We start from the raw sequence: 13,009 nt of genomic DNA on the forward strand, positions 1-13,009 counted from the left end.
TTGGAACTGCGACGCAGAGCAGGCGTTAGGTTGACACCCTCGTTCACCATGCAACCAGAGTCCGCCCCCACGGCCACAGGAGAGGGATGAGGCAGGAAGAGAAGCAGCAGAGGAGACCCCGCCCGCGCCAATCAGTCGCCGCCACCTAGATCGGGGCAGAGAGATTGGTCCCGTACTTGCTGAAGGTTAGCTCCAGCGACCAGGCGAGCGGAGGCACGCTCACCGTGGTGTCCTGAGTCGCCACCCCAATGGCCCCAGCCTCAGCCGACAGCGCACCCAGCTTATCCCAAGTTTCCATGTCAATTTCCGTGTCAATGGATGTATCCTGGATGTTGTCGTCTTGTTCTTCCCCCTGTCTTGCATCTTGGAATCCTGGTTCGTCGCAGCACTAGGGCCGCCCTCGCCCCCTTGCTGATCTTTGCCTTGTTCAGCCCTACCATCCTTGTCATTGCCCTGCGGTCGCGAGCACGGATTCGCGTCCTTGGCAGGAGGATTGGAAGGACCAGATCCAAGCACGGCCCGCTCACCACCCCTTTTGGGCAGGGTCTCACGCTGCACCTTGATTTGATATCCCTCATGGTTGAACCACACCTCGATGACTCCATTCAGCTTCTCCGAGGCTTTGCAAGCGAGCTTCATCCGAATAGGCCCCAACCCGATCAGAGACAGTTCATCGACCACGATTGGCTGGCCCAGCATCCGGAACCCCTTCCTAATGCGGTCTTCACGCCTATGCTTCTTTGGAATGCCATGGAGCCGCACCCATGTCTCAGGCATCACCATAGGCTGGACCTCCTCGTGAAGCATGTCGCGCACACGCGCAGTGATGTCATTGATAGACAGAAACGACTTACCGCTCGATTTCGCCATATGTAACAGATCTGCAGAAGGAAAGACCACCACGAAATCGTCATCGCCCACTTGTGTGACCTGCCAATCCCAATCTCCCGTCACCATGTGCTTCAGCTCTTGTTCAAGAATCCGAATATTAAGCTTCCCCGGCCCCGCAGAGAGGATGGCAGCGTTCTTGATGCGAGCATCGATGGGGGCTTCGGACTCGTCATCGTCCTCAAACTCAAGGCAAAAGAAAACCTCCCTAGAGATGGCACTTCCCATGATTTGAAGATGAAGCTGCCGGCCCCTCGTCGGATAGTGAGCGGACGCATGCCCTTCTTCCTTGCAGAGCACACAGAGAGGCAAGAACTTGCACTTGGACTGGTAGTGTCCAAGGCGCCCGCACTTGAAGCACTCGACGTCCGGTGCCTCCTCCACTGGGATGGGCTCCTCCGCCGTACCCTTGGACGCAGAGGGCAGCGCCACCGCCAGTGGATCTGCAGACGCACGCGGCTTCTTGGCCATTGGGTCCCTGTGGCCCCCACCACAGTTGGGGTAAGCCTCATGCTTCCTCTCAAGCTCGCGCCGCCGCTGTTGTACCTTCTTCTTCTTCTTCTTCTTGCGCTCCTGCTGCTGGATCCACCACGGGGGAGGAGGACCCTAATCCCTATCACGCCCGCCATGGTCGGGAGATCCACCACGTTCTTCTCTGACCTCGCGGCCACTCGAATGCTCACGCATCACGCGCTTCGCTTTGTCGCGCAGCTCCCGCTCCCTGCGCCGCTCCGCCTCCGGATCTGAAATCTCCACCGGTCTCTTGTCTGCGCGGCGATCTCCCATCACCACCGCCGCGAAGGAATGGAGGAGGGGGGAGCAGGGGGCAGAACTTGAGCGTACGGGCGGAGTGAGCGAGGCGCCGCACCTCGCGAGTGGTGGCTGGAAACCCTAAATGGGGATCCAGGCAACCCCTCCTCATCCACTTATAGCCAGTGGTCGGGCGAGTACCGGCGCCGAGGCGCGTCGGGCCGATGAGGCACGTGGGGCCGCAGGTCCAAGGCCATCTCTAGGCCCAACCCCACAGGTGGAACAGAGACGCGACCAGCCTGGCACCTCGGCCCAGGCCCAGAACCAACAGCCAGCCCCGCACCCGACGCCGGCCCAGTAATGACCCCCACAGCCGGCCAATCCGGCCCAACCCTAGGGTACGGAGTAGAGCGCATCTCCTCCGGACCGCACGACGCCTTCGTCGCCGCCGCCACCGCAGGGGGCGTCGGCAGGCACGGCCAGTCCTCCCTGGACAATTCCGACTGAACCTCCAGCAGGCTCGCCGCCGTCTTGGATCTGATAAGCGTCGCCGCCCCCAATGAATCGCCAGCTCCCAAGCCCGAGCTGCTCGACCTCGTCGGCAGCTAGATGCGCGAGGCCATGGCTCTGGAGCCGCGGCCGCCCGGCGCGAAGCGCCTCCCTCGCCCCAAACCTGCTCCACTCTTCGTCGCCGCAAAGGCCACGAAATCTCCGATCGACGGCCCTACTGGCACCGCGCACATGCCCCGCTCCGAATCCATCTCCTCGTCACCAGCCTCATCCTCTGAGTCCTCCGCCGCCAGCGCCCAAAAGCGGTTGCGGCGAGCGCCACCCCCCGCCGCAGGTGAGCCGGCGCGGCCTCCATGCCGCTCACCTGGGGGCCGCCCGCGCTGCGCCGGACCACGGACCAGCCCGCCGGCGCCACCGAGGTCGGCTCCCGCACCGTTGCAGGCACACTGTCACCCGCGTAGTCGCCTTCCCGTACACCTAACGGTTCGCCTTCCATCCAGTCACACACCCGAATATCTCCGTCCTGGCTGTAGTTCCAGACGCCGTCGCATTCGCCACTACTGAATCACTAGATGAAGCAGCTAATGGAGTTCAATGACCGGATAAGCCAATTGGACGGTTGAGGGTAATACTAGAGCTCCGATTGTAGATGCTCTAAGGTCCACGTAGAAGCTGTGCGTACGAATAGCATTTTTTGACCAGATCATTTATAAGATTCCAGTATATTTTAAAAGCATCTCCAACACAGACGTTAAAAGTAGCCCGCGCTGGAAAAAACGTCAATTTAACGCGCGGAGCATCTCCAACAGACGCTGTAAAAGCCAGCACGCTGTAAAATCCATCCAGCGCGCTGAGAATTTCTGCATCGCATGCGGGATATTTGATGCGCGGCATACAACGCGCTGGACAATTTAAAGCGCGAAGACGAACTGCTCCGCTTCCTCTGCTCGTCCCGCCTCAAGCTCGCCGCTGCAGGAGCTGCAGCGCGCCGCCGCCGGCCGCGGCCACTCCTATGCGTTCTCGTCTCTGCTCGTCCTAGCACGGGACGGAGCCGACGCTGCCCTTCTACTCGCCGGGTGCAGCTCGCCGCCTCAAGTTCGCTGGCCGGGAGCGCGTGCCGGCCGGGAGCGCGTGCCGGCTGGGAGCCGCCGTTGCCCTTCTGCTAGCTTGCTCCAACGATTAAGGGAAGCTAGCTAGCTCGCATTTGCGATTCACAGCAAGCTAGCTCGCGTGCGGTGCACGGCGGAAGATGATTTGCAAGGTCAGCAAGCTAGCTTGCTCCAATCATTGGGGACCCAAATGCGTTTTTGTTTTGATCAGATGGACTTATTTGTAAATGTTTAGGGACCTGTTTATTGTAGATATATTTATGACGCTTTATTTTTTAGTGCGTCTGCTGGACTGCTGCGCGCTGTCCGTTGCGCGTTATATTTTTGTGCCTCTGCTGGACTGAATCGGTCACGGCGCGCTAAAATTACTAAAATGGTACAGTAAAATTATTTTAGTGCGTTGTTTTTTTGGACTTCTGTTGGAGATGCTCTAACAAGTTGACCGAGGACCAGGTGGTTAGCACTCTGCCGGCTGTCGTATGCTCGAAAAATCCGGCCGGCCGGCTCTATAAATCCACTAGTCTCAACTCTCATTTTAGATCTCACACAAACACAAACGATGATGGCCAGAGCGAGGAGCTCCGGTCTCCCTTCCCTGTTCCTGTTCTTCTGCTTCTACTTCTGTTCCACTTCCTCAATCTATGCCAATTCCGCTGTCTCGCTGCCCTTCGACTTCTCGCACCCCACTGCAATCCTCATGTTCCCCGAGCATGCATCCATCACTGCGACTGCGAGTGCGAGACCTGGCAGAAGCAGAGCGCACAGCACCGCCCGGGTGTCGTACGCGAAAAGAGTGCAGCCATGGGAAAGCCCCACGGGCAAAATGGTAAGCTTCGCCACCAATTTCTCCTTTCAAATTATTGCGGGCCTGCACAGCCACAGCTCGTCATGTACCGGCGATGCGACGCCCTTCTCTTTCACTCCGACGATGCCCCATGGCCACGGGCAGAACCTCGGCTTCCTCCTGTCCCAGAATTCCACCACAGACTGGTACTGGTACACGGGCCAGCGCCTTGCCTGCTTCAGCCCGGAGACTGAGGATCGCAGTAGCAAGCTCATCGCCATCGGCGTGAGATCTACGGAGGGCACGGGGACGAGTTTTTCGCCGAGCAAGAACCTACCGTCTGCTCTTCTGCCCCGTGTTTCCTACCTTGCTCCTCACGCTGCTGAATTATCCTTCAATTGCAGCGGATCCTATCACCACCGTGATAAGTTCCTCGGGATTAACACCACCGAATTATGCGATCCTGTCTTTTTTGTGTTCTTACAAGAACAACAAAAATCATTTGCTTTCTCTGCTGGTTCATTGGGAGGTGTGGGATTTCACAACCTCACAGGTTGCAGAATCACACGAGGAGCTTCCTTTTACTTATTAGATGTAGATGGTATCACAAGTACCACACGACGAAGTGGAAGAGTACCCAGTCGACACCATTATCGCAGGCTCCCCTACGAACCTAGGGCGCGAAGATTGTTGTCCGGTACATATGGCCGGAGAGCGACAAGGAAACTGCACGTTGCAGCCCGCGGCAAGGCCGTATCGTCGTGGTTGGAGCAAGCAGCTGTTGCGGCTTCGGCCTTGATAGGGTTGATCTGCGCCGTGGCAACCGTGCTGCTCTGCTAGATGCGTAGCAAGAGGCCGCGGCAGAGCACTGCTAGGTCTAACCAACTGGAAGACGTCGAGCACGTGATAAGAGAACCTGAGCTGAGGCGAGCATTGGGACCTAGGGAGTTCAGGTACAGCGAGCTCGCCGCCGCGACGGACAACTTCGCAGAGGAGAGGAAGATTGGGAGAGGGGGATTCGGCCCGGTGTACAGAGGCTACTTGACTGGCCAAAACCGTCATGTGGCCATCAAGATGCTCTCAGAGGATCAATCTGTGCAGGGTCTGAAGGAGTTTCAGGCAGAGGTCACCGTAATGAGCCAGCTGAGGCACCGCAACATCGTCCACCTCGTCGGCTGGTGTGGTCGCCGGAGAGAACTGGCGCTTGCCTACGAGCTCATGCCCGGAGGCAGCCTCGACACGCACCTCTACAATCCTGACCGGACGATAACTTGGTCTGAGAGGTAAATAATTCTTTTCTTTTGCAACGAAGAGTCACTTGGCTTTAGGGGGTGTTTGTTTCCAGGGATTTTTTTATGTAGGGACTAGAAAAAGTCTCTCATAGAGACTTTTTTATCAAACGGGAGAAACTTTTTTAGACTTTTTGGGACTTTTTCATCAATGCTCCTCCATGCATCCATTGGCCCGCCATCATATGGTGTTGTTTGATTGTTATTTTTCTATATACTAAAGGCAACATGGTGATTTAATAGCCTCTAGAAAGGGACTAGGGATCTTTTAGTCTTTAAAAACAAACAGGGTGAGACTTTTTAGAAACTAGGGACTTTTTAGTTGAGATTAAAAGAAATCCTAGGACTAGAGAACCAAACACCACCTTAGTCTCACCTTGAAAGTTAAGAAGGTTGATCGATGTCCATGCTGCAGGTACAAGATCGCGCTGGGGCTGGGCTTCGCCCTGCGGTACCTCCACACGGAGTGCGAGCAGTGCGTCGTGCACGGGGACATCAAGCCTGCAAACGTGATGCTCGACGCGTCGCGCAACGTCAAGCTCGGCGACTTCGGGCTGGCGAGGCTCGTCGACCACGGCGCAGAGCCGCAGACGACGCAGGTCGTGGCAGGCACCGTCGGGTACATTGACCCGAAGTTCGTCAACGGCCGCAGGCCGAGCGCCGAGTCCGACGTGTACAGCTTCGGCGTCGTGCTCCTCGAGATCGCCTGCGGCAGGCGGCCGGCGTCGAGGGAGGCAGGCCACGCCTCGGCGGCGCTGCTGGCGTCTGTCCGGGAGATGTACTGCCGGAACCAGATCCTTGACGCGACAGACAGGAGGCTCGACGGCGACTCCGACGGGCTGCAGATGGAGCGTCTGCTCGTGACAGGGCTTTGGTGCACGCATCACGATCCGGTGCGGCGGCCGTCGGTGACGCAGGCTGTCGATGTGCTACGATCTGAGGACGCCAGGTTGCCGGTGCTTGAAGCGGTGCGTGGTTCTGGGGAGATACACTTCTTGGAGGGACAGGCTTATGGTGATCTACCCGCCGAGGACTCTGCTTATTTGCATGAATCAACTGAAACTGCGTACCTTAGTGCTACCGAGGACTGAGCTTATTTATTCCCGGCAGATATGCGAACATATGAGCAGCGTATTTTCAGCGCTAAGCGCGTTGATTGATTATACTAGATATTTCCTGGTTGTTGCAATGATTTTCAGTATGCATTTGCAGCTCTGGCTTTTATTTGACGATGCACATGTAGTTATAATTTTTTTAAACACAGTACACACGCATATACTCACATATACACACAGACATTCAACCATATGAACACGCACACCCTGCCGCTATCGGGGGTATTCACAAACGACTTTATAGTCGACAAGAACGTATCCACCCACTGAAGCACATCGTCGGAAGGCTTAGAATAAATCCAAGAAAATGCGACCATGTGTGACAAGTCTAGAATTTGAATCCTGATGGATTGGTTCCACCACAAGAAACCTAACCATTTGAAATATACTCAGTTTGAATGTTGACAAAATTAATGATCCATCTATCCATCGATCACTAATCAGTGCATATAAATGTTGTCGTGTCTCCCTCATTAGGGCCATTCATATTTTTTATACCACTATCTCCTTCCGAACTAATATGCCCCCAATATTTTGGGTCAAAATTTGACCATTCATTTGAGTAACAAAATATAAAATGTACAACAGCCATAAAAAGTTTCCAACGATATCATTTCAAAAAAAATGATTCATATTTGGAAACATGTTAAATATACGTAAAAAAGAGTTTCACATGCATACAAAAATGTATGATCTGTAAGAAAAGATGTATACGTGCGTTAGAAAAATAGACATTAAAACATGTGTTTAAGAAAATATTATTAATGTATTTAAAAATATTAAACATGTTTTTTAAAAGATGTTTATTAAAAAAATATAGACATGCGTTGAAGAAAAGGGGAATAAACCAGCGTGTATTTCAAAAAGTGTTCAAAATGTATATTTAAAAGATGTACACCGTACATTTGAAAAACGTTAGACATGTATGAAAAGATGTTCCACATATACACTAAAAATTTACATTGTGTAATGAAAAATAGATATGTGCTGAAAACAAAGAAAAAACGCTAAGAAACCGATGAAAAAACACCAAAACAAAAAAGAAACCTTGAGGAAAAAATCTGAAAAACTGAAGCAATACCGCGGAAAACCAGTGAAAAAAAAAAAAGATAAATCAAAGAAAAACCAGTGAAGGAACGAGAAAACCCTGAACAAAATCAAAGATAAATAAATCGTTAACCGAAGAAAACTGAAGAAAAGCCGGTTAAGAAACAAAGAAAACATTAAACCAAAAAACTGTAAAAAAAACCATTACAAACAGCACAAAATGAGCGAACTAATCAGTAGTTGGATGGTTAAGAGGACAGTGGTATCCCCAGCCCATCAAGGTTCAAGTTCTGGTGCTCGTATTTTTTTGAATTTATTTCAGGATTTCCGGTGACACGCTTTTAGTGGAAGGAGACGTTCTCATCGACTATGAGGCGCCTGTCAATCTCAAGATGATATGCCGCGTGAGTCTCTCGGAGGTGCTCATAGGGATAGGGTCGGTGTATGTGTCCGTAGGGATGAATATATGTGCGTAAATGAAGGTAAACGTTTGGGCGCGGTACGCCGCCTTAACTTCCGGCCGGCTCGCACGCCACGCTGGCAAAACGCGCAATACGCAGTGGCCCCACCCGCCCCGCCTCCTTCCCTATGCGCCTCTAGCCTTACGCGCGCGCATCCCCTCCCCTCCCCTCGGGCTGCGACTGGGCCACCACGATACGTCCATTTTGCATCATGTTTTCTTACTGTTATTTACAATGTTTTATCCATAATAATATTTTTTGGAGTAAGTCTAATGCCTTCTTCTCTCATAATTTGCAAGGAACACACCAAGAGGGAGAATTTCAGCAGCTGGAAATCTGGACCTGAAAAACCTACGTCAGTGTAACGCCCTCGATGCGGCTATATCTCCCACGTGTCGAGGCACGACTTAGAGGCATAACCGCATTGAAAGCAATGTCGCAAGTCAGGAAATCATCACACATCCCATGTACATAAATAATATAAAGGGGAGGTACATAGTTGGCTTACACTCGCCACGTCACATCAAAGTACATAAATAACATCCATCATACAAATCACTCATGGCCCGACTACGGTGCCAAAATAGAAAAGACCCCCAACATGCGACAAGGCCCTGAATCGATAACCCCAACTAGGCACCACTACTGATCGTCGGGAAAGGAAACATAATAACGCTGAGAGTCCTCGTCGAACTCCCACTTGAGCTCGTACTCGTCACCTGGAGCGGAATCACTTGGACCTGCATCTGGAGTTGTAGTATCTGTGAGCCACGGGGACTCAGCAATCTCACACCCACGCGATCAAGACTATTTAAGCTTATAGGAAGGTAAAGGTAAGTGTAGGTAGAGCTGCAGCAAGCGACTAGCATATATGGTGGCTAACTTATACGCAAATGAGGGCGAGAAGAGAAGGCGAAGCACGAGCGAGAAGCTAAAGGAACAACCTGCGCAAGCATTACTCCAACACCGTGTCCACTTCCCGGACTCCGCCGAGAAGAGGCCATCACGGCAACACACTCAGTTGATTCATTTTAATTAATTAAGGTTCAAGTTATCTACAACCGGACATTAACAAATTCCCATCTGCCCATAACCGCGGGCACGGCTTTCGAAAGTTCAATCCCTGCAGGGGAGTTCCAACTTAGCCCATAACAAGCTCTCACGGTCAACGAAGGAATAGACCTCCTCCCAAGACATTCCGATCAGACTCGGTATCTCGGTAACTCAAGACACTTCGACAGGTTAAAACAAGACCAGCAACACCGCCCGAATGTGCCGACAAATCCCGATAGGAGCTGCACATATCTCTTTCTCAGGGCACACTCAGATTGTCTTAGGTACGGGTAGGCCAGCCCAGAGTTGCCCCTGGTGGCCACCGGTAGCTGACAGGTGGACCAACACTCAGAGGAGCACTGGCCCGGGGGGGTTAAAATAAGATGACCCTTGAGTCTGCAGAACCCAAGGGAAAGAAAAGGGTAGGCGGCAAATGGTAAAACCAAGGTTGGGTATTGTTGGACAAGCTTTAATCAAGGCGAAATATCAAGGGGTTCCCATTATAACCCAACCGCGTAAGGAACGCAAAATCCGGGAACATAACACCGATATGACGGAAACTAGGGCGGTAAGAGTGGAACAAAACACTAGGCGAGAGGCCGAGCCTTCCACCCTTTACCAAGTATATAGATGCATTAAGATAACATAGCAATATATTGATATCCCAACAAGTAAATAAATGTTCCAACAAGGAACGGCTCCAATCTTCACCTGCAACTATCAACGCTATAAGAGGGGCTGAGCAAAGCGGTAACATAGCCAATCAACGGTTTGCTAGGACAATGGTAGGTTAGAGGTTCAATCATGTAATTGGAAGGCTGACAAGCAAAAGGTAGGCATCGTAGCATTGGCATAGCAAGAGCGAGCAAACTAGCATAGCAAAGATAGTAGTGATTTCGAGGGTATGATCATCTTGCCTGCACAGTTGTCAAAGTTGACTGGATCCTCACAAGCAAACTCAACGGGCTTCTCGGTAGCGAACTCGTCTCCCGGCTCTACCCAACAAGACAAACAAGCAACAAGGATACAATCAACCACGTGCAAGACCAAGCAATATGATGAAATGATGACATGCCATGCGGGATGCGATGCGGGATGCAAAATGCAAGATATGACAGAAAATGCATGAACCTGGCCTCAACTTGGAATTCCAAGGGTGCCACTGGATAGAGGGGATGAAATCGCTTGAAAACGATATAAAGATCATTGGAATCGGAGTTACGGTTTGGAAAAGGCAAGCGTTTTAAGATATGACACCGGTCTGCGATTTACAGCAAGTAGGCATCTAAATGCAACGAAACGAACATGCTACAGCTACCAAACTTGAAAACAAAATACATGGCAGTGATGTACACAAGATGCTTAACAAATCACTAGCACTGAGCCATAGGCAAATTCATCCATTAAGGGGTTCAACCAGGCATGGCAAAAATGAATATGCAAAACAGATTTCAGACTTAGTGAAATTAACACTAGCCTGAAATTTCAGATCACGAAGCCCTCTTCGGAGCAGCAAAACAACATGATACATGACCTGAACATGACAAGTAAGAATATGGCATGAAGCTACTCAACAAGCTTAATAAAACACCCAAAGTGACCTGGGGCCAAAACGGTTCACAAAATACTCTACCGAGCTCACGAACATAGCTCGAACACAATCAGTTTTCAGACTTAGTGAAAACTGAGACATGCAGAAATTTAACTCACGAAGGCATGTAAACGAGCTCGATGCACTCACTACAGTGCAAGTCATGGCAAGGCAAGCATATAACCAGAAAGAAGGCACAATATTCTAGCTACACATGGCAAGAACAAAGACATAGCATGCATGGAACACTAACGGTAGCATCGGCAAAATCGCAAACAAGTTGACGATCTGCCCAGATTAACAACGAAGCAAAAGTTGAGCTCGATTGAGTCAACCTAGAGCACTTCACATATGCAAACAAAGACATGGATGGATAGAGCATAACATAAATATCAAAACTCCCTTACTAATCATCCTCAAAAGAGGCACGGATCACTAGGAAACAAGCTGGACATATGGCATCACGAACTAAAATATCCCATACTTAGTGAAAATCACTAAGTCCCTGAAATCAGCAATCTCAGGTACCTCTCTTCGCAAGCTTGCACAAGACAATACACACATCCTAAAAATGCATGGGTGGCACCTCTGGAAAGAAGAGAAAATGCTTAACAATTCATCCCAAAGGGGCACAGGCATATCATGCACGGATTAAACATGGCAAAAATAACAAAAGTGCATGATGAACTAACGGATCTGCAATTTAACTCACGAAGCCTCCTTCTAACAGCATTTTGGGCATCAAGATAATCTCAAATGCAAATGATGCAATGGAATGAAATGATGTACATGTCGAGACGAAGATTTTGATATAATATATGCCCAAAATGGAGCTACGGTTGCGGAGATACGAGCAGTCAAACATCGCATAAAAAACTAGGGTTTCTGGACAAAAGTCAACCGGGGGGGTTTGGATCTGAGATCTGGAACCGCACGGAACCCGAGGCGGCGCCGGAACACTGTAGCAACGGGGCGTCGCCGGAGCTCGTCGCGGCTCGCCGGAGGAAGTGGGACGGCGGCGTCGGGCGCCGGGGCGACGAGGGGCGGAGGCGGCGTCGGAGAGCGGCGGCGGCGGCGTAGTGGCTCCGGCCACCGGAGTTGCTGGACGGGGCGGCAGGGCGCTCCGGTGGGCGGGGCCGGCGGCGGCGAGCACCCACAGCGGCGGCGGCGCACGGCCGGGCTCGGGGAAGGAGGGCACCGACCCGGGCGAGGGGGCGGCGGCGTCTCGCGGGCCGGGGAGGGCCCCGCGTGGGCCCGCGGGCTGGCGGCGCGGTCGGCGATGTGGTCCGGCGCCACGTGGCGCGACCCGGCTGGCTGAGGCGGGCGGCGGTGGACGTTGTCCGGCCGGGGGCGGACACGTCCGTCGGCGCGGTGGAGGAAGATGATTTTTTTTTAGAAGGAGGACGGGGAGAAATCTGAGATTTGGAATGGGGGGTGTATATATAGGCATAAGTGGAGCTAGGAGAGCCCAAATGAGGTGCGGTTTTCGCCCACGCGATCGTGATCGAACGCTCTAGGACATGGAGCAAAGTTTGGTGGAATTTTGGACAAATTGGAGGGGTGTTGGGCTGCAACACACACGAGGCCTTATCGGTCCCTCGGTTAACCGTTGGACTATCAAACGAAGTCCAAATGACCCGAAACTTGACAGGCGGTCTACCGGTAGTAAACCAAGGCCGCATGGAAAGTCCCGGTCCAATCCGGAAATGTTTAATCCCCACACACGAAAGAAAGCTAGAAATGGCCACCGGAGGAGAACGAAGCGCCGGAATGCAAAACGGACAACGGAGAAAATGCTCGAATGCATGAGATGAACATGTATGCAAATGCAATGCACGAGATGCCATGATATGAGATGCACGAAAAATAAAACAACACATGGAGACAAAGACCCGAACCCGAGAAATAAATATAACTTAGCGCCGGAGACGGCAAGAGTTGGATACAAATATGGAAAGTATATCTGGGGCGTTACAGTCAGGCCACCTATTCTGCACAACTCCAAACGGGCTGAAACTTCACGAAGATTTTTTATGGAATATATAAGAAATATTGCGGGCAATAAGTACCGAAGGGGGGCCACCAGGTGGGCAGAACCCACCTGGGCGCGCCAGGCCCCCCTGGCGCGCCCTGGTGTATTGTGCCCTCCTAGGCCCACCTTTGGTGCCCATCTTCTGGTATATACAAGTGGTTTTGACCAAGAAAAAATAACAATAATACTTTCGGGACAGAACGCCGCCGCCTCGAGGCGGAACTTGGGCAGGAGCATTTTTTCCCTCCAGCGGAGCGATTCTTCCGGGAGAACTTCCCTCCCGGAGGGGGAAATCATCGTCATCGTCATCACCAACGACTCTCCATCTTGGGGAGGGTAATCTCCATCAACATCTTCACTAGCACCATCTCATCTCAAAA

General features: G+C 51.9%; 1 pseudogene; it reads left to right on the top strand.

Moving 5' to 3' along the window:
• Positions 1–3,783: 3,783 nt before the first annotated feature.
• Positions 3,784–6,495, top strand: LOC125524652 (annotated as a pseudogene).
• Positions 6,496–13,009: the final 6,514 nt, after the last annotated feature.

Source organism: Triticum urartu, chromosome 7 (genome assembly GCF_003073215.2).
Source record: "Triticum urartu cultivar G1812 chromosome 7, Tu2.1, whole genome shotgun sequence".
NCBI lineage: Eukaryota > Viridiplantae > Streptophyta > Magnoliopsida > Poales > Poaceae > Triticum > Triticum urartu.